General features: G+C 42.3%; 1 protein-coding gene across 3 annotated transcripts in view; it reads left to right on the top strand.

Annotated features, from left to right (window-relative positions):
• MID1 (midline 1) overlaps positions 1-22,906 on the top strand; it is a 344,420-nt gene that overhangs the window by 18,749 nt on the left and 302,765 nt on the right. Inside the window, exon 1 of one of the 3 annotated variants that reach the window (XM_055338675.1) lies at positions 18,053-18,094. The exons of the other annotated variants lie outside the window; for them this stretch is intronic. The gene's annotated coding sequence lies outside the window, so the exon portion shown is untranslated. Of the gene's footprint in view, positions 1-18,052; positions 18,095-22,906 lie in introns of those variants that run through there. 3 annotated transcript variants of the gene reach the window in all.

The raw sequence follows: 22,906 nt of genomic DNA, 5'->3' as shown, positions 1-22,906 counted from the left end.
AAGTCCTAAGTGTCACTGCCTGAGTCAATAGCATGTAATCTTGGGTTATTTTTCCTGCCTACTCTGCCCCTCTGGCAGAAACATTACACTTTATAAACTCAGCCCGTAGGACAACAGGCATCTGTTTAGAAAGAGCAAGGTTTCTTGTGGCGCACAGGAAAGAATGTGGTCTCAGAGCAAGACAGACTTGGGTTCAAGTTCAAATCACCATTCAGTCATTTGCCAGCTATGTGACCCACCTCTCTGGACTTTTCTTTGCTCTTCTTTAAAAGAAAGATAACGATACCCAGGCTCCGGGCTGTCAAGAGGATTCAGTGAACCCATATGTCAGTGTCTGGACGAAGTGGGATGCGGCAAACGCTAGTTCCGGTACAGAAGGCCACTGGTTGCTCTGTTTTGTGTCTGGGCTCCCCGTGCCTCACATCCCTTGATCTAACCCCAGCGTCCACAAAGAGGCATCGGAATCCTTTGTCAAACATCACTCTGAATCCATTTTTGCAGCATTCTACACCAGCGTCTATGGAGTATCTTTTTTCAAAACTAGATCATCTCCCTATTGCCCAGACCTCTCCACTGAGAAAGTCGAGTATAGGCTCTGACACAATGGAATAGAAATCAAATCTAGTTTTCAATTATAGGATGAAATATGTCTTCTGTGCTGGGGGAAACCTGCAGATTGATGTTATCCCAGTAGGCTCAGCACTAGTCTCCAGGAATAGGCCAATTCAGGTTTTAAAATGTTTTCAAGCCCTCAGGCCATGAAGACAACTTTCTCAGTGAAACCGTACAGTCTGAAGGGAAACGTGCAGGAGACAAGCTTGCCAGTTCATCATAGAGAAACGTTCAATTCAGAGTGCGCTGGCTTGTGATTAACTCACTGCATTGGTTCAGCAGGGACTTGGGAGTGCTTCCCATGCAACTTGTCCTAGGGCAAAGCGGGCTGGTGGCTGGGAGGCCTGTGTTCTGTGCTTCACACAGTCTGGAAAGGACATAAAACCCAGTCTCAGATGCCTTCCCCACTCTGGGCCAGGCAGAGCAAGCCTAGGATGACTCAAATACTAACAGACACGTGCATCCCAGATCAGTACTTTGATCTCTCATAGATGCTCAGAGAAGAGGTGTGTAAGATGCTGATGAGTATCTAGCTTCCAGTCTCAGAGGATATCGGCATGGCAGGTGGCCACTGGTTGCTCTGTTTTGTGTCTGGGCCCTCTCTCTCTCTCTCTCCAGAGAGAAGGGGCAAAAAGGCTGATGAATGATTGATTTTTTGATTGAGTCAAATGGGAATTTTGCAGTTTGTCAATGATATTTTGCTTCAGAGCTATGGCTTAAATTACTAGTGCCCTTATATCCCCCTCTTCCAATGTGTCTTAAAGAGATGGCAACTCAATAACCAGCAGAATGCAACTACATGTATGTAATGAGCCAACATTTTTTTTCTGGCTGGTCACTCAAGTTTTGTTGCCTGGAGATAAATGAGATTCTCTATCCCTACAGTAGCCTGCCTCCCACCCCCATCACTCTGTCAAAACTGCCCCCCAATAATATCACCAAAGATCTCCTCTTGGCCTAATCCACGTAGTATTTTTACCCTCACCGTATTTGACCTCTGTGATATCTTATATTGCTTTGTTCTGCCATCTCTAATGCACTGCTTCCCAGATCTTCAAATTTTAGGGGCCAATATTTTTTAATGGCAGGAGACTACAAGGACTTTAAGTTTTGCCACTAATGAGATTAAAAAAAAAAACCTTAGAAAATATCAAAAAAATGGGTATTTTGCCATCAAAAAATACAAACAGGATATAATCTTAGAATAAAGAGCAGGTTTTTATATTAAATGCACCTAACCTTATTGAGAAATTCAACTGTCTACATTTTTTTCACTTCACCACTCCTCATTGGAAGCTTCATCATAGATCAGTCGTAGTCCAATACCCCATAGTTCCAAATTCCAACACCCATGGCAAAGCTCTTCTTCACTATCTATCCCTTATCTACCTTCCCAACCATATTTTCTACCATTCACATACATGCAGTCTATGGGTCAGAATTACAATCAGTGGAAGCCTCTCTCCCTTTATGGACTTGGCTCCTCAATTAGCACAAGAACTATAGCTTTGTCTTGTACCTGGCAGATGGTCAATCTCCAAAAAAACTATTTGTTGACTTTTCAACTCAATGCTTGAGAGCATAGATTCTGGGCCACACTTCCTGGGTTTGAATTCTAAGTCCTCCACTTATTAGCTATGTTAATTTGGACAAGCTTCTCAACTTCTCTAGTCTCCCCGAGGCAACACAGCTCAGTTCCAGGACAGACCACCTCAGCCATGGGGGGAAGTGAGTGTATGTGAGGGGCCACCCAGTTTTCCCAGCTGTCTAAGAGGATGCTTGGCCGAGAGGCCCACTTCTTTTTTACTCACTTGTATTACTGAGGTGATCTGCAAGGCTGAGGGATTGGGAGAAGCTGAAAGCACAGCAGCCATGGCTCAGAATTCATTAAAGAAATACTACTAAGTGTTATATAGTTCTTCCTACTAAGCAAATCATAGACTCACTCCATCAGGAAGCCTGCCCACAAGCCACTGGGGACACGTTGACTGCAGACTCCTACTGACTAGCCCATGGACACCCACAATCCACACACCTCACCCACACCCTCCTTCCCCAGCCATGGCCAGTTCCCAGCACTTGCTCCCACAGATGGAAAGTGCAAGCCTTTGCAGACAGCTGGCAAGCAAGCACAGAAAGCCTGCTCTGCTCCGTGGGAGTTTCATTTCAGGGCACTGCCCTAGGGAAAACAAATGGGAGGCTCTCAGCCTCCAACCTGGATTTGCAGGCTCAAGAGAAGGCACATAATCTTAAGTATCTCCCACCCAAGAGGGAACAAGATATGTGGGAAGGGTGCATCTATAAAAAAGGTCTGAGACTCACTCTAGCTTAAAGACACACATAGGCTCAAAGTGAAGGGATAAAAAAAACATATTCTATGCAAATGAAAACTAAAAGAGAACAGAGGCAGCTATATTTATGTCAGACAAAGTAGACTTTAAGTCAAAAACTGCAGCAAGAGACAGTGAAGATTATGTAATAGTAAAGATGTCAATTTATCAAGAAGATATAATAATTATAAATATATGCACACAACATTGGAGCACCTAAATATATTGAGTGAATATTAACACTCCGAAGGCAGCAATGCAATAAAATTGGGAGACTTTAGTACTCTTCTTTTAAGATTTTATTTATTTTGAGATAGCACATGCACACAAGCAGGGGGAGGGGCAAAGGGAAAGGGGAAGAGAGAGAGAATCCCAAGCAGATTCCTCACTGAGCGAGGAGCCCAGCAGTGGCTCTCTCTCACTACCCTGACACCTGAGATCGTGACCCGAGCAGAAACCAGGAGTCAAACACTCAACTAACTGAGCCACGTGCCCCCCCGCTTTTTTTGCAGTTTCACATGTTTATTTTTGGCAGGAAGGAAATCATTGCAACCATCTCGACTGACAATGCTCGCCCCTGGAAACGTGCACATTCCACCTGTAGTATTTCCCATGTAATGCTGGCTTGTTTGTCACATTCAAATGTCCAACAGAAATCCACGATTACCCAGGCACCAGAATCTCCATTACTGGGAGGGGAGGACTGGGGAGGTGTTAGAGAAGCTCCCTGGAGAAGGAACAGAACAGACAATAGCATCAATTTTACAGTGAGATAGGTACAGAGGCAGCCAATAGATTCTGCTCAGGTAACTGAGCAACAATGGATAGGTCATCACTAAGTGATCTTAGTGATCACAGAAAATCACTAAGGAAATAATGGGCATACTTTGGAACTACACTTTAGACCAAATGCTCCTAACAGAAATATATAGAACATTCCATGTCATGACAGTGTAATACACATTCTTTTTCAAGTGCACACATTCTCCAGGATAAACCATTATGTTAAGTCACAAAACAATTCTTACCAAATTTTAAAAGATTGAGATCACATCAAGTATCTTTTCTGATCACAATGACATGAAACTAAGAATCAATAATAACAGGAGGAAAGCTGGAAAATTCACAAGTAATGTAGAAATAAACAACATCCTCCAGAACAACCAGTGGGTCACAGAAGAAATCAAAAGGGACATCAAAAGATGAAATGAAAACACAATATATCAAAACTTATAAGATGCAGCAAAAACAGTTATAAGGGGGAAGTTTACAACAATAAATGCTGACATTAAGAAAAAAGATCTAGGGATGCCTGGGTGGCTCAGCAGTTAATCGCCTGCCTTAGGCCCAGGGTGTGATCCTGGAGTCCCAGGATCGAGTCCCACATCAGGCTCTGTGCATGGAGCCTGCTTCTCCTTCTGCCTGTGTCTCTGCCTCTCTCTCTCTCTGTCTCATGAATAAATAAATAAAATCTTTTAAAAAAGAAAAAGAAAAAAGATCTAAAATTAAAAACCTAACTTGACACCACAAGGAACTAGAAAAGGAAAAACAAACTAAGTCCAAAGTTAGCAGAAGGAAGGAAATAACAAAGATCAGAGCAGAAATAAATGAAGTAGAAACTAGAAAAACAATAGAAAAGGTCAATGGAACTTGAGAAAGAAAACAGAGCTGAAGACATCTTACTTATTCCCTGTTTTCAAACTATCCTGTAAAACTATAGTCGCCCAAACAATATGGTACCAGCATAAAAATAGCCACACAGACCAACAGAACAGGCTAGAGAGTCCAGGAACAAACCCACATATATCCGGTCAACTAATCACTAATCTTTGACAAGGGCACCAAGAATTCACAGTCAGGAAAGGACAGTTTCTTTAATAAATGATGTTGAGAAAACCGAATAGCCACACGCAAAAGAATGAAACTGGATCCCTATCTTACACCAGTCACAAAAATTAACTCTCAATGGATGAAAGACTTAAATGTAAAATCTAAAACTAAAAACTTGGGGCACCTGGGTGGTTCAATGATTAAGCGTCTGCCTTCGGCTCAGGTCATGATCTCAGGGTCCCAGGATCGAGTCCCTCATTGTGCTCCCCTCAGGGAGTCTGCTTCTCCCTCTGCCTATGTCTCTCATGAATAAATAAGTAAAATCTTCAAAAAAGAAACTGTAAAACTCCTAGAAGAAAACATAGGGAAAAAAGTTCCTTGACATTAGTCTTGATAATGATTTTTTTGGATATCACACGGAAAAGAGAGGAAACAAAAGCAAAAATCAACAAGTAGGACAACATTAAATGAAAAGCTTCTGCACAGGAAAGGAAATAATCGAAAAAATGAAAGGAAACCTGAGAATGGAAGAAAATATTTGCAAACCATAAATCTGATAAGAGGTTAATTTCCAAAATATGTAAGAAACTCATACAACTAAATAGCAAAATAATACGGTTAGAAACTGGTCAAAACAGCTGAATAGATGTTTTTCCAAAGAAGACATAGAAATGGCCAATGAGTATTTGAAAAGGTGCTCAACCTCACTAATAGGGAAGTGCAAATCAAAACTACAGTGAATTATTACCTCACACCTTTAAAATGGCTGTGATAAGAGACTGGCAAAAAGATAAGAGATAGGGCAGTCCGGGTGGCTCAGCAGTTTAGCGCCGCCTTCAGCCCAGGGTGTGATCCTGGAGACCAGAGATCGAGTCCCACGTCAGGCTACCTGCATGGAGCCTGCTTCTCCCTCTGCCTCTGTCTCTCTCTCTGTGTGTCTCTCATGAATAAATAAATAAAATCTTTTTAAAAAAAGTAAGAGAGGGATCCCTGGGTGGCGCAGCGGTTTGGTGCCTGCCTTTGGCCCAGGGCGCGATCCTGGAGACCTGGGATCGAGTCCCACGTCGGGCTCCCGGTGCATGGAGCCTGCTTCTCCCTCTGCCTGTGTCTCTGCCTCTCTCTCTCTGTGTGACTATCATAAATAAATAAAAATTTAAAAAAAAAGTAAGAGATAATGAATTAATGAATGTTGGTGAGGGTGTGGAAAAAGGGGAATCCTTGTTCAGTGTTGGTGGGAATGTAAATTGGTACAGCTATTATGGAAAATAATATAATTTTTTCTCAAAAAGTTAAAAATACAACTACTATATGATCCAGTAATTCTACTTCTGGATATACATCCAAAGGAAATGAAAACAGTATCTCCTTAAAAAAATATTTTATTTATTTATTTGAGAGGGAGAGAGAGAGAGAAAGACAAAGCATGAGCAGGGAGGAGGAGACAGAGGGAGAGGGAGAAGCAGACTCCCTGATGAGCAGGGAGCCAGACATAGGGTTGGATAACAGGACCCTAGAATCATGACCTGGGCCGAAGGCAGATGCTTAACCAACTAGCCACCCAGACACCCCGAAAGCAGTATCTCCTTTGTTCATTGCTGTATTATTCACAATAGCCAAGATACAGAAGCAGCCTAAGTGCCTGTTGATGAATGAATAAAGAAAATGTGACTATATGTAGTGATGGATAGATGACAGATAGATAGATAGATGATAGATATAGATAGATAGATAGATAGATAGATAGATAGATAGATAGATGATAGATAGACATAGTGGGATATTTTTCAACCATAAAAATGAAGGAAATCCTACAATTCACAAAATGGGTGAATCTGGAGGATATTATTCTAAGTGAAGTAAGCCAGACAGAGAAAGAAGAATACTTCATGGTATCACTTGTATGTGGAATCTAACAGTTTAACTCAATAGAAACAGAGAGTAGAATGATGGTTGCCAGGGCCTGGGAGTGGTGGCAATGGAGAGATTGATTTAACAGTACATACTTTTGGTTATAAGATAGTAATTTCTGAGTATCTAATCTACTTTGTGACTATAGTTAATAATCCTGCATTGTATACTTAAAATTTGCTAATAGAGTAAATCTTAAATATCCTCGCCACACACACAGAAAAGATCACTGTATAAGGTGATGAATGTGTCACTTAACATGAGCATGGTAACCATTTCACAATGTATACATAGAAAAATTCATCATGTTGTATACTTTAAATACATATAATTTTATTTTTCAGCTGTACCTCAATAAAGCTGAGGGGCAGAGGAAGCAAAGAGCAGCATAATAGAATTCTAGAATAAAATGAAAAAAAAATAGAAAGGAGAATAGAGGTTATCAGGGCCTGGCAGGGAGGAGAAGGGGGAAATGAGGAGTTCTTGTTTAACGTATACAGAGTTTCCATTTGGGAGGATGAAAAACTTCCAGAAATAGATAGTGGTGATGATTATACAATGATGTTAATGTACTTATTAATGCCACTAAATGACACACTTAAAATGGTTTAAAGGTTAAATTTTATGCTGTGAATATTTTACCACAATAAAAAATAATTGAAAAAAAAAGAGTGGCTTCTCAGAATGGAGATTCCTAAAAACAGGCGTGTTAGCTTATGGCTTCATAGAGGCAGGTGTAGTGAAGAGGAGCGCTGTAGCAAGGGGTACTATAGGGAGGAGGGACAGTAGGGAGAGAGGCATTACAGACTGATTGCATCATAAACAGGTTCATCACAGAGAAGGGTGTCCTAGAAGATCTACAGAGATGGACGTCACAGGAAGAGGATTTGATGTTTATCATATATAGTTTCATCGTAGAGAGAAGGAACAAAGGATCATCCTAGAGAAGTCTATCAGACAAGAACATCTTAAAGGTTTTCATGCCAGCTTCTACTCTCAGGACAACAAGTTGTGAGCTCCCTGAGAGCTGGAGTGGGTCTTATTCATCTTTACCTTTCCAACATCTCAGGCACACTTTGGCACATAACAGATAACTAATCTTTTTTGTGGAATGAATACATGTGTACCATTTGTTCTATATGCAGCTATTGAAAAATGTAAAACCTATTACCCATTTCCTTTCTGCAGACTGAATTGGCCTAGTGTTTAGAACAGTTTCTAGTGTGCTGAATTCTCCAGACTTTCTCCCATCCTAAAAGTCCTCTAGGTACCCATTTGTGGTAGGCAAAATTATATATACATCCTTCCCTAAGCCCTGGAAGCTGTAAATGTTATATCACTCCCCTGACTATGTTATGTTATATGGCACGAGTGACCTTAAAATAGGGAGATTATCTGGGTGGGCATGATCTGGTCCCGTGAGGCCTTAAAGCAAAGAACATTTTCTGGCTGGTGGCAGAGGGGGGAAGACAGAGAGACTTGAAGCACAAGAAAGATCTGATGCACCATTCCTGGCTTTGAAGATGAAAGGATCCATGTGCAAGGATGGAAGAGCAGCCTGTGGGAGCTGAGCAACTCTCCACTGATGGCCAATAAGGAAGCAGGGACCTTAGTTCTACAACCACAAGTAACTAAAATTGGCCAGCAATCTGAGCGATCTTAGAAGTAAATTCTCTCCTAGAGCCTACAGAAAAGAGCCCTGGCTAGAAAATACTTTCATTTCAGCCTTGTAAGACCCCAAGCATAGAACCCAGTAGAGCCTGTTCAGATTTTAAACCTATAGAACTGTGAGCTAATAAAGTGTTTTTTTAATTCTCTAAATTTGTTTTGTTATATGCAGCAATAGAAAACTAATATATCATTTGTCACTGCCTTTCTTTATGTTTTGTCACTTTCTTAAGAAGTTCCTAGAATCGATTTCTTAAAAGTAAGTATTCTAGGGATCCCTGGGTAGCGCAGCGGTTTGGCGCCTGCCTTTGGCCCAGGGCGCGATCCTGGAGACCCGGGATCGAGTCCCACGTCGGGCTTCCGGTGCATGGAGCCTGCTTCTCCCTCTGCCTGTGTCTCTGCCTCTCTCTCTCTCTGTGTGTGTGTGACTATCATAAATAAATAAAAATTTAAAAAAAAGTAAGTATTCTAATAAAATATTTTTCTTTCAGTTTAAATAGGAAAAGAATTCCCTGCATCATAACCACTCACAGCTATGGTAGAGAATTTGGAACTATCAGACTAGGAATTTGAGATAACTACAATTAATATGCTAATAGCCCTAATGGAAAAAAAAATGGACAGCATGCAAGAAGAGATGGGTAAAATGAGCAGAGAAATGGATATTCTAAGTAAAACAAATCAAAAGGAAATGCTGAAAATAAAAAATACAGTAACAGAAAAGAAGAATGCCTTTGATGGGCTCATTAGGAGACTTCTTTGTAGCCAAAGAAGCCAGTGAGCTGAAAGATATGCCAGTGAAATTTCCCAAACTGAAATGCAAAGAGAAAAAAAAGAATGAAAACAAAAACGCAAAAGAATATCCAAGGACTGTGAGATAATTATACCTGGGAATACCAGAAGAAGGAGAAAGAGAGAAAGGAGCAGAAAAAATAATTGAAGTAATAATGGCAGAGAATTTTCCAAAATTAATGACAGAAACCAAGCCATAAATCCAGGAAGTTCATATAACATCAATACCAAAAGTAGAAAAAATACCAACAAGTGTATACCTAGCTGTATCATATTCAAATTGCATAAAACCAAAGAAAAAAATCTCTCAAATATAGTAACAGCTACGTATTAGGTGCCAAGCACAATATACACATTTCACTTATATTATGTCATTTGATTTATATGGAAACTTTTATCTCAAGGACTTTATATCTATTTCCCCTTACAGTTTATAAAACCAAGGGTCAGGGATGTGAAGCCACCTAGTTAGGAAGCAAGTTTGGCTAGAATTCAAACTCAGGGCTACTTAACCCCAAGGCCATGAACTAAGTACTCAAAAGTAGTGCTGGTCGTACATAGCTTAGTATGATGAATAAGTGTTGACCTCAGTACAGAAAGTTATAAATGTCTGCATTTTGTTAATAAAATTTGGAGCTTTGGTTTCCCATTAGTATGGGAATCATCAGGCATACATTGTCACTTCTGATATTCATACAAAGGAGCTGATATGGTACATAAAGGCCAATCTGTAAATGAAGAGAAAAACAATACCCAACAAATAGGAGGAATTTTTAAAATTCCAAATGAGCTTTGACTAATTTTTAAAGCCAGGGGAAATAACATAATTTCTCATATTACTATATGTAATTGGGCCAGACATTTTTTTGAATTTGAGTGGTGACTATCTATTTATTTTAAATAGAAGCTCTGCAAAAGATGGAAACGTTCTAATCCAAGGGACTATCCCCTGATGATGAAGCTAAGCCTCACAGAGCTAGCCTAACCAGCTAGGATACCAAAATGATTCCTAAGGGGATGACTCAGCCATTCTCTAGTTTTAAATCTCAGTTTAGGTTGGAATTCTCTCTAACTGCAGCCTGGCTACATCAAGTGATTTTTAAAACTCCTGTCACTCAGTATGTACTTGTTCTTTGTTCATTCATGTGGATTTATTACATCTATGTATTCATTGGCTGTTTCTGTGCCTAAAGGTTACATCCTTTCTGGAATTTTTATGTTTGCTTATCTTTTTATTCATTTATTTGAGTGAGAGAGAGATAGAGAGAGAGAGAGAGAGAGAGAGGGAGCACAAATGGGGGAGAGGCAGAGGGAGAAGGAGAAGCAGAAGAAATGGGACTCAGTTCCAGGACCCTGGGATCATGACCTGAGCCGAAGGCAGACACTTAACTGACTGAGCCACCCAGGTGCCCCTCCTTTCTGTTTTTGACACAGAAGTTAAACAAAGGTATTAGGCCCAGGTGGCAAATGTCTACTGTATTGTTTTTAGCCTAGTTTCTGGATATGTTGTAGTGGAAGAGTTGAGGCATCTGTCACATTGAAAACTAGCATCATTGTCTTCTGTGGGTCTCAAGTAGCTACCACGGAAAACAATGATGCTAGTTTTCAGTAGCTATATATGGCCAGTCTATTGGTGTTATGAAGCCATTCTTTGAGGCTCTTGCATTACTGATCTATTGCAGCCTAAACAATTACCCCAAAACTTAGAGGCTTAAAACAGTACACATTTCTTATCACACAGGTTTCATGGGTCAGGAATCCAGGCAGAGCTTAGCTGGGTCCCCTGCTCAGGGCCTTTTTACAGGATGTGATCAAGGTGCCCACTGAGGCAGCTATCTCATCTGGAGGCTCAACTGGGGAAGAATATGCTTACAAGCTCAGTCATGAGATCATTGGCAGGATTCAGTTTGCTAAGAGCTGTTGGCTTGAGGACTTTATTTCCTTTCTGGCAGTTACTCAGAGGCCTCACTCAATTCCTTGCCACATGGACCTCTCTAACATGCCAGCCTGCTTCACCAAAGCCAGCTAGAGAGAGAATCTGCTAACAAGATAGAGATCAGTCTTTTTTTGAACAGTCATGGAAGTGGTATCCCATCGGCATTGCCATATTCTGTTTTAGAAGCAAGTTCCTTAAAGGGAGGTAAATACCAATTCCTGAATACTAGGAGGTGGGGGCCATGAGGGACCATCTTAAAAGGCCCACCATAGCACTTACAGTGATTTGAAGGACAGCAGGATTAGGTACCTGTTATGCTTGGTGAATCAAAAAGACCTCTAGAGCCAAAAAGGAGTTTAAATCCCGGATCAGCCACTTCCAATGAGTCTGGACTTGAGTAGAGTTGTTGACTTCCTTAGGTCTCAATTTCTCCTTTGGGAAATATGGGAATAAAAATACTGGCTTTGCCTAACAGTTGTGAGGATGTGGGAAAAATGCCTGTTGGTCTCCACACGATGGGTATAAGTGCCCACCGCATGTTACTATCTTTTTACCCCTCCCCACAGCTATGAATGAGACTTTAATCAGTGTTTAGTGTCTCAACCCCACCCTAAACTTCCTGGAAGTTCTGGAAGTATGTAAATGGTCATAGTCTTTGTGATATCTCACTGGAACCATGTATTGATTAACTCAATAACGAATGCTTTTCGGTAATGGTGATTTCCAATCATGACATTTTTATAAAATAACCCAAGGGATTCAGTTCTCACCTTATACTGTCATAAGATTTTTTTCTGCTACCTTCATGCCATGACCTATATGCACAATTAGAAACCTAAGGTTTCTACAAGCTCTAATGGTATTTTTGTTCCTTGTTGTAGTCTGTATGCTGGTCAATAATTGATCATTTTCCCAAACTCAATACAATTATCTTTAAAACAATCTTTTGAGGGCACATTGTGTGTTTAGAGGATATTGGGTCTCCTTGCTCATTATTTCTCACTAACATTTGCCTGACAGGGTGGGGAGAAAGAAGGATGAATAAAATTCTGAATTAAAGAGCAGAAACCAAGGTAGAGGTGACCACATCACAGTAATATTAGTAATGACAGCCTGGTGGGTGAAAGGGTAGATCTGATGACCTCAACTCAGTGCTGCTTGCTAATATTACATATTTTGAAGGTTGATCCTAACACCACTAAGAACTAAATGTAATGTGAATTCACTTTATAAATAAAAACTCTAATTAGATTGAACAAAAACAGTAAGAAAATCCACCCACAAATACCATCATGGTGACAAAAAAAAAAAAAAAAAAACAAAGATACATCATCTCTTAGCTCCAATATGTGGCATGTCTTCCATTTGGCCCCAGAATATTCACACTTAGAAACATGAAAATGGCTGGCTACCATTGAATAAATGATTATTAAATGCCAGATGCTTACAAAAACACAATCTCTCAAATTTCTGCAACTACCACACAAGACTGAACTTTCTTGTTTCTTTTCTTTCCTTTTTTTCCACTTTCTTCTTTTCCTTCCTTCCTTTTCTGCCCTTTTTTCCCTTCTGACCCCTTCAACTCTCCTTAGAAATACAGATGAGGACCCTGACAAGCTCAGCACGATTATGGACACCCTTTGCCACATAGCTAGCTCGTGACTCCCAAGTCTGCAGTGTTTCTTCTTTACTTTCCTGGCTTGCCCTAGAAATCTAATGGACAGTCAATCAATAATAGAAGCAAAGTGGAGTGAGGAATCAAAGTGGTAAATTACTGCTCTGAAGCTGGGTAGAAACTTGAATCAATGAAATGTAAAGAATTCAGATGAGAACTTTCAGAGGCTATAAACCAAAATAGGGGAGGGGAGCATCAAGGCATGCCAGGTCTGGTTGCTGGACCTGTAGGCAATCCAAAATAATGAGCAGCATATCTGCTTTTGAGGGGCTCCAAGTCCTGTGGCTAAGACAGACTAGTCTGGATGTGTTTTAACGCAAGGTGACAAAGCAAAGATGTGAACCTAGTGAGGATCAGAGCAGAGAGGGGGATCCTGCGTGGCACATTATGGAGAGGGGAGCCGCAGAGAGGAATTGCCCTAAAAGGAGCATGTAGGGAATTCTGCAGGTCCGGGCCCCAGCAGCAAAGTCAGTTGCAAATGTAACCCCGTGCCACGCCCCCTGTAGGCCGGGCATCCATAACCATGGAACAGGAGCTGGGCTCCAGGAGCTGTACCCAAGTTTGCAGCTCCCATACTGTACTGGAAGGGGCCTTCAAAGGCCAGCCCCCCACTCCATGCCTGCTCTCTGTCCATTTAAAAAACTGACAGAATAGAGAACGGCTCATGGGCAAAGGCTGGAGAAGGAAGCAGGAGGAGGAGGGACCCGACAATACTGCTGAGATGATTTAAGGAATAGCAGTGCGTCAACCGTCGATCTGCGTGTTTGTCTCAGAGAGGGAGTAACATATGGGAACAGTACTCGGCAACTAGTACTAATGTCGACCGGTGAGGCCCCTTCATGCTTTAGTGTCCTGTGAAGCAACGTCTGACGTGGCAGCGGGCTGTGAGTGGTTCCATTCGCCATGTTCTCACAACAGGAGCCCTCTGCTCTCCACCTCAGGGCGTCGACTTACACTTCCAGTTGACCGTGCTCAGACGGAGCTGGCTTTAAGGCTTGCCTCAGCCCCTTGCTGGCTTCAGGACTGTGGAAAAGTATTTAACCTCTTAGTAAGACAGGAGAAATTGTACCTACCTCATAAGGTGAGTGGAGGACTGAATAAAATAATGCAGACAGTAGCACTCATTGCAGGGTTTCTCTTCCGGTACCTGATGGTCAATATGGCTGCTGCTAAAGGGAACCAATATTGGCTCTGAAGACCACAAATGGACTGTTCAGTTCCCATGAATTGCACCATGAGAGGTTAGGCAAGCTGAAGGGGAATGTTCCACTGCGCAGGCTTGATTTATTAGGTTCAGTTCTCAATATGACTCCTGTTGTCCCCCTACTTCTTAGTTACCTTTTAAATAGTATTTTACATCTGAAAATAGAAGACGTAGTACAGAGAATTGCCTGGCCCACAAGACATTCACTGTGTAATAGTTTGAATGGATTAATTTATGTGAGATCACCTTAAAATAAACAACCCAAGTCTGGCAAAGAGGGTTTACTGATAGACATATCTTCCCTGGACAGGGGGATGAAAGGGAAAACAACAGCACTCTTTATTCAAGTAGTATTCAAATCATCCATTTCCTTGACTTGCTACTACAAGATGCTCATTATTCATCATCAGTTATTTTAGAAATTCCACAAAGGTTATTTGGAAGCATTTAGACTCCTTCTCTGAGACTGAGTCCAAAATGCCAGCGTGCCGCCCGCTACACACACACACACACACACACACACACACACACAAAAGCAGCTGTTGAATTCATTGGTGGGACACCTATAGAAAGGAAGAGCGTTTTAAATTGCACTTAATAAAAGCTCAGAAGGCCCCTAATCAAAAGTTAGACAAAGGGCCCAGACTTCCCAAATACCTCACCCTCCACATTTGTGGTGAGCCACTGTTCTGAGAGAAGAATGCTGGGTACACGCCCGCCCTCTCTGATGAGCCACATTCTTTCCAGCTGATCACCCTGAACATGGCCTACTTTGGGTTTTGTTAATAAGAAAGGCAAGGTATTAAATAGATCACAAGATGCAAGCTACTCATAGAGGGCTTAAAGTGAAACCACAAGTTAGATTGACACGGACTATGTCAAATATTTTTCTCTTCAGCCAAACAAAAATGTGGGCTTGCACAAAGCGAGTCACTAACCCATCAGAAAAAAAAAGATTGAAAATAACACTAATCAACTTTTCATCTATCTGTAAACAGCCTTTTAAAGAAATTATACCATCCATGCCAAATGTGCATCTGGTGCTAAGTCAAAAACCATAAAATATCATACAAGAAAATCATGAAAGCAAACAAAATCACACGATACTGTGACTACGGAGTAGGGGTGTTACACTGGGCAGCTTCCTGTGCATTGTGAAATAATCCATGTGTGATTGTCAACAGCCTTGAGAATGCACTTTTTTAATTAGAAGACATTATTCCTGGGGAAGGAAGAAAGTTTGTGAAAATCCTGAAGAACAGCTTTTTCTAAACTTATGTCAGCTTTGCAAGAGAGGGCTGACAAGGATTTATGTTTGATTTCTTGCTTACTCTTCCTTCCCACTTGCTGCTTCTTGGTGAGCGAACTTGCAGCTCATTCCTCCATGGGAAAAACAGTATGTAGACATTTGGTTGATGGCCTTTACCGAGGAAAGGCAGATAAGGAGTTTTATGGGTAGCGAGATTTAGATGTGGAGGATTTACTCTTGGATTATAACCAAGACAAGGGCATGAGGCAGTTGGAACACATTTTCTTTAGGTTGTCTTTATAGATTGTATGCTGATTGATGGCCTTTTCAGAATTGTAAAATCTTGTAAGGCCCATACCAGGACTAGTTCTGCTCTTTGTGTTGTTAATCTAAATATATCGTCATTAAGAGAGGTTAGTTATTTTAGCGAAAGGCAGAGATAAACGACTTGTTTTTTCATTGGTTGCAAACCAAAACCAGCTCTTTTCTTTCTCCTTAAAGAGCTCTTCGTACAAATATTATGATCTTTAAATGTCTGGTTTGAAACCAGTTTTAAGATCCTTCCACCAACTACAAATATTGCTGAATTTCAGAGGCATTTACAGGCCCTCGTTGTTTTTTAAAAAGTGTCATCTTGGCATCCAATTCTGGATGAAGGCACAAAATTCTGCACCGGGTTCCAGGGAGTCCTCCTACAAGAGCAGCCCTGGCCTTATGGCATTTCAGTAAGATGCTGAGCAAAAAGTATCGCTCTCCGAGTAGCGCGTTGGTTACCCTGTGGTGCTGGTCGTTGTACTCAAACCAGCAACAAATGATACAGGGGCAATACGTGTGCATTCTGGATCTATAAGTTTAGAGTATACAAGAAATGAAATGTGTTAGCATGTGTTGAAGGAGAGAATTAGAGAGCAGTTGCTGGTCTTTTTTCTTCTAGTTTTTTGAGGTATAGTATCTGGAATGGTGGTTTTCAACCTGGAGTAGTTCTGCCCTCCAGGGAACATTTGGTAGTATCATCTTTGGTTGTTACGGCTGAGGGGGGTGGGTGCTCCTGGCATCTAGTGGGTGGAGGCCAGGGAGGCTGCTCAACATCCTGCAGTGCATGGGACAGCCCAGCAGCCCCTACCACAGAAAATTATCTGATCCAAGATATCAGTAGTGCCTAGGCTGAAGAACTTTGTTCTAGAATCATCCCCAAGTCCATGGAAAGCACTAATTGTAGGGAGATGGAGTGGGTAGGTGAGCATGCTTTCATTGGCTCGGTATGTGTGTGTGAACTAAGGAAAGGTCAAAGGTTTGACATTTTTCACCTTCAGGTCTCTTAATGGATCAACTGTTATTTCAAAGATGAAAAGGGGGGAAAAAGCCTAGGTAAGTGCTGCATTTATAATGAAGTCATGTCCCTTCTTGTTTCTTGATCCGCTTCCAAAGAGAAAAGAAAGGAAATCACCCACAGACTGAAGTTTGCACTTATTTTGTGCTCGAGTTAATTAAACAGAAATGAATAGCAGTCACCGTAGTGGAGAAGGCGGCATCCCTATCTTTAATTATAGACTGCCCCCCAATGCACTGCTCTCCGGGTAGTGAGGGGGTTACCCTGAGGTGCTGATGTGAACTGTCCTTCTACGCTGTGAGTTACAGGGTGTGTCACCTTCAGTCACTAGGTTCAAATTCTTTAGCTGTGTGCCTGCTAACCGGTTTCTCTGTGACGGTTGATCTTGTGTTGAGAGCAGCTGGTTCCTCTTAAATGCCTGTGTCTCTGTTTGCTGCATGTCTATGACAGTGTGTTCGCACCAATATAATTATGACTGCATTAGCACTTGCCCTGTAAACCACATGATTCAGGGCTTTATGAGGAGGTAATAAAAACTCTCTCCAGGCAGAAACTTGTCTCAGACGTGGCACCTTGGGGGTGGGGGCGGTGGTAAGTGGTCAGTGTTGGTTAGGACCTTCTGAAGTCTGTGGTCACTAGAAGTCCCATTTATTGGTTAACCCTATGCGGAGCCAAGACTGTGCACGGCAGGGTTAAGATCTCTAGGCAGTTAGCTGAACATAGGGCCTTCGCCAAGTTTCATCTGCATTCATTCATTCTTTCAGAAAACATTTGAGTGCCTCAACTGGGCCAGGGGCAGGTGACCCTTCGGTGAAGAGCACAAGAGTTCATGTTCTCATAGGGCTTATGTTCTAGAGGAGGGGGGAGGGAGAGGAGAAGAAAGAGAGGAAAGAGCAGAAGGGATGAAGGAATGAGGGGGGGGAGATGGAAGTTAGAAGGGAGCGAGGGAAAATAGCAGATGGCAAGGGTTTTGCAGAGGGTTAATGTGGAGTGGACTTCAAGGACGGTAGACAAGGACAGCCTCTGTGGGAGGTGACCTGAGTCGGAGTCAGCCAGGTGAAGGGCCCTCCAGGCAGGCGCACAGGCTGGAAGCAGAAGGGCCAGGGTGGGCTGCAGCATGGGGGCTAGCCACCGAACCAGGCCCCTGAAATCCCGGGTGAGGAGCTTGACCTGGTCAGGGGTAGCGGGGTGTGGGCATAGGAGTGCTTGAGGGTTTCAAGAGATCCCTGCGGCAGCCGTGAGCAGAAGGTGCAGGGAAGAGCAGGTGGGAGGCCGCTGCTGAAACCAGGTGGCCGTAGCAGGAGCCTGTTTGCAGGGCATCGGGTGCACCCCCTTTCAGGGAGAGAGGGCGCAGGCACCATAAGCCTGAGATCTGGGAGATCGGGGATGGGGGAAAGAGCATGGCCTTCGACAATCAGTTTACTCATCTGTAAAATGGGATTTATAATGCACCACCTGCAGAACTGCTCCTCGCCCAGGACCCGGCGATAACCATTTTACGTCCAGACAGATCTGTCCCCTCGCGGAAACACATCAGCTGTCTGTGGGCATCTTCCAGGGGTACGTATGCAAAGGTAAAGCACCACCTTTGACTTGCTCTCAGAACGTGACAGAGCCCCTTCTGTGTTCCAGTTGATGTAAGTGGAACTAGCCCAGGTGCCGAAATCATTTATTTATCTGCTTCCTTGCTCCCTTACTTCCTGCTGCTCTTCAGTCTCCACATCTGAGCTCCTGTTGCTCCTTCGCTTCCCACATTTGTAGGACTTTGAATACATTCATGTGCACTGCCTCGAGTTACCTTCCAGAAAGGTAGAGACGTCGCGTGAGAGTGTCCTACTCCCTTTTCAAAATTGAGATATCATCCATGTGCCATAAAATTCGCCCTTTTAAAGTGTATGGTTTAGTAGGCTTTGGTACATTTCCAGAGCTGTGTCTCCATCACCACTAAGTCAGAACAGTTTCATGACCCCCCAAAGAAACCCTGTGCCCATTAGCAGTCCTTCCCCCATTTCCTCCCCAGCACCCCCACCCCCGCACCCTGCAACCACTAATCTGCTTTCTCTCTCTATGGATTTGCCTCCTCTGGACATTTCATGCAAGTGGAATCATAAAATATGTGGCCTTCTGTGTCTGGCTTCTTTCACTGAGCATAATGTTTTCAAAGCTCATCTATGTCACAGGGAGCTCCTATTTCTGAGCTATATATTTATTTATATTTTTCAAAATAGGATTCTTTTGAGAGAGAGAGAAAGAGTGCATGCATGCAAGTGGGGGTGGAGACAGGGGGGAGCGGGAGAGAGAGAATATCAAGCTGAGTGTGGAGCCTGATGCAGGGCTCGATCTTAGAAACCTGAGCCGAAATGAAACTCAACCGACTAAGCCACCCAGGTGTCCCCCAAATAGGATTTTGTTTTTTAACATAGTAGTCACAGTTGCTAGGAAGTTCTACCAGTGGCTCTTATTTTATCACAAGGAAGAATATGTAATCAGTTACTCACAGTTTAGTGATTGTCACTACCTTAGTATAGCACACAACTAGAATATTCTCCTTTCGGTACTGGTGCAGGGCCATCAATGATTTGATTTTTTTTTTCCCACTTGTTTTAGAGCTGTCTCCTTGCTTCCAGCTACTTTTTCCCTCTCCCTCTTTATAGCCTGGTGCAGGGTGGGCATACTGTAGCCCACAAGCCAAACCTGGCCGGCCACCTATTTTTGTAACCAAAGTTTGATTGAAACATGACTGTGTCTGTCCATTTACATATTGGCTGTGGCCGCTTTCATGTTATGATGACAATGTTGACTTGTTGCAAGAGAGACCATATGGCTCATAAAGCCTAAAATATTTACTAGCTGGCCTTTATAGCAAAACTCTGCCAACCCCTGCTCTAATGTCTGACTGAGGACAGGCCCCCAGCACTTATTTGGTTCCAATCAGAATGATTTGTGACTCATCGTGACCTCTCTGGACTGGGGCAGTTCATTGACAAAACTATGAAGATGATAAAAGCATTTGTTGAAATAACTGTTTTCCTCTACACGGGAAGGTTAAAAAAATATTATTTCAATGAAAAAAGATGTTAGAATATTTCTTAATATTTCCAGACAGAAAGAATGTTGGTGAACGTAACTGTTACCTTGAGGGTTATAAATGTCGTATTGTGATCACAGAGGCTCATTCATACCACCCAGTGGCACACATATGTGTATCAAACTTGACAGCGGGTAAATTACTTAAACCTTCCTGCACTCAGAAAAATGCAGGTTTCCCGGGAACCCTAGCTGGAGGCTCCCATGATTGCACTGCTTGGGCTTCCCTTACAATGAGGACCCACACGTCTGGAGTCTTATAGTAAAACCGGACTCTTCTCTGGACTGAGACGTTACCCCAAAGCAACATATTTGGCATGAACGTTGCTTTCTTCCTTTCCTCTCTGAATTTGAGAAACAACAAAGATTTTACGATCGTATTAGCCATTGGTTTTTTTTTTTTGAACAAAATTGAAACCTGCTCTTGTTGTATTTGTTTAAATTTCCAGATGCCTCCCTGGTAAATCTTCCCACTTTGATAGCAATCTCTCTCTTGACCTCCTTGTGCCCCTGGCTCGTATGCCCCATTATCTTTACATTTCTATCTTCCCCCACTGCTCCATGAGCCTTTGAGAAAAGAGACTGTTTCCCTTTCATGCCTCTGCTCCCAATGTCCGATGAAGAATGTGGTACTGGCAGGGTCTGAACAAATGTCAGTCTCAATGCATGTGTACATGCACATAAAGCTTCAAGCAGTTTCCTTCACATGCGCCATTTTATGTATCCATAAATTCCTTCTATTAATACAGTTTTTAAATGATTTATTTCATGAAAAACTTAGCTGTCTATCCTCAACAATGGCATTGTCTGCCCTTTAATCCATCCATTCAAGTGTCACTAACCAAACAGCCATGATCCCTGGAGGACTGTGCTGGGTCAGGCAACAGATATTGCACAAAGAACCGAAATACAAACACACATACACACATTTATAAAATGTGATAAGAGCTCAGAGTAAACGTGGTTGGAGGCTGTGAAAGAATCTACATGAAGAATAACACAAAGAATCTATACCAATTGAGATTGAGGGGTGTGAATGCCAAAGTGCTGGCCAGCAACAAAATTCACTTTAGATGGTTCAAATGAAAATTTGTGAATGAAGGGGCTACTTCCAGAGGTGGGGGCAGAGTTAAGGGAACACAGGAGAGAGGCCAGCTTAACCCAGAACTAGCCTCGACTGGAGGGACAAGGGGATAGAATGTGACACTGGGGCTTCTTGAGAGCTGGAGGTCTGGTGCTAGTGGGAGGAAGTCTCTCCCAGAATGCAACCCAGGTAGGAAGGTGGGGAGGAAATGCCTGAATGTCCATCTCCTCTGGCCCTCAGACCTCTTACTGATGCTTCCCATTGGCCAAATCCAAACAAGAGCCAGCTAGCGAGAGTGCTTAAATCATATAGACACACAGGGGTCAGGGGGACAGAGTGAGGCATGGAAGGATGAAGAATGGATAAGGAAGCAGGGGATGAAAGGAATTAGGAAGTTAAGGGTGGCCTTTTCTAGGGCATGATATTTAGGTCATGATATGGAATGTAAGGATTTAGTGGCAGGAGAAGGAGGTTTCCAGTTAGAGGAAACAATGTATGAAGCCTCTGAGTTGGGAAAAGAACTTAGGGATCATTGTGGCTAAAGTAGAGCGAACAGGTAAGGGTATGAGGTGGCAGGATCTAGGTCATGGGTTTTGAGGCAAGGTTATATGTTATCCCCAGTGCAGTGGGAATGTATTAAGAATGCTGAAACAGGAGACAACCTGATCTTGGTGTGCAGCAGTCCAGGGAGGGAGAAATGATGGGCACTTGGCCAAGGGTGGGGCAAAAGAATGGGAATTCATTCCCATAAAAATAAAGAATTCTCCCCACCCTTCCTGATTATATATCATTAGCCCATTTCTAGAAAAGTTGTATTTTTCTTTTAACCCCCCAGGCAGCTAAAAATAAAGATCATAAAAATAAGATCAGAGCATTCACCCAAGAGTAGATTACTTACATTTTTAATCTACTCATTATGATGGAATTGTCAATTCCTCTAGCTTAGCCAGTGTATATTTCCTCATTTAAAATCTGGAGAGCGTCATATGCCTTCGCAAAGGATTTCTAAACTTTGGCACTAGTAGCACTTTGGACCAGATAATCTTTGCTGTGGAGGCCATCCTGTTCCTTATAGAGTGTTTAGCAACATCCCAGGCTTCCACCCACTCACTACATGCTACCCCCACCCCAACTTGTGACAACCAACATGGTTCCAGATACTGTTGAACATCCCCCTGAGGAGGCACTGCCACCCCTAGTTGAGAACCACTTCAGCTTAGCCCACACTCTAGTATTGCTATTCTTTCTTCCACGTGGGATTATAATTTTACACCTGTTTTTCCACGGATTTGGGGTTCTCTGAAGCAGGGAAGATGCCTCATCCTTTTCCTGCGCATGCAATAAGCAACATATTGGGAGGTCAGTACATATTTGCGGGACAAGTGAATGAACAATGGGTAGACCTTGAATGTAATATAATTGTGAGCATGGGACTGGGATTCAAGGAAATTTAAGTCATTCTCTCCCACTGCTGCTGCTTCACACACTAGAAAGAGTGTGAAGGGAAGTTCTCAGAGACCTCCCAAGCAGTATAAAATATGACTGTTTCATACATCGTTGCTTCAAGTAAAGGCCTTAAACTTTATAAAATCATTAATTGTCTAGATTGTGTTGTTTAAGTTCTCTAGTCAGATTCAGTTCATCAAATTCTCTGAGCTGCATTTGATTGAGTTGAGGGAATGTAGGGGTTGACACCTGAGCTTTGCAATCAGAATTTGGATCAAATTCTGGCCCTGCCACTGCTATCAGCCAAATGCTTTAACAAGCCTGAGTTTCAGTTTCCTCATCTGTAAAATGATGATGATGAAATCTGTCTCACTGTTAAATTAATCGATGTGATGATGAATGTAAAGTGTAATTTCTAAACTATAAAGTACTATATAAATATTCATTATCGGGTGCCTGGGTGGCTCAGTCAGATAAGTGTCTGCCTTTGGCTCAGGTCATGATCCCAGTGTCCTGAGATCGAGCCCTGCATTGGGCTCCCTGCTCAATGGAAAGCCTACTTCTGCCTCTCCCTCTCTGCTCCCTCATTTGTGCCCTCTCTCCCTCAAATAAATAAAAATGTTTAAAAATAAATAATAAATAAATAAATAAATAAATAAATAAATATTCATTATCATTGATGAGAGTTAGTGAGAGGTCATTGGGGAACCATGTTTAGTTTTTTTATGTCTTCCTAAAAACATTTTTCTTAACTT

The sequence above is a fragment of the Nyctereutes procyonoides genome, unplaced genomic scaffold (assembly GCF_905146905.1).
Source record: "Nyctereutes procyonoides isolate TBG_1078 unplaced genomic scaffold, NYPRO_anot_genome, whole genome shotgun sequence".
NCBI classification, from domain to species: Eukaryota; Metazoa; Chordata; class Mammalia; order Carnivora; family Canidae; genus Nyctereutes; species Nyctereutes procyonoides.
Note: the sequence above shows the minus strand (reverse complement) of the source record. Positions and strands in the feature narration are given on the sequence as shown.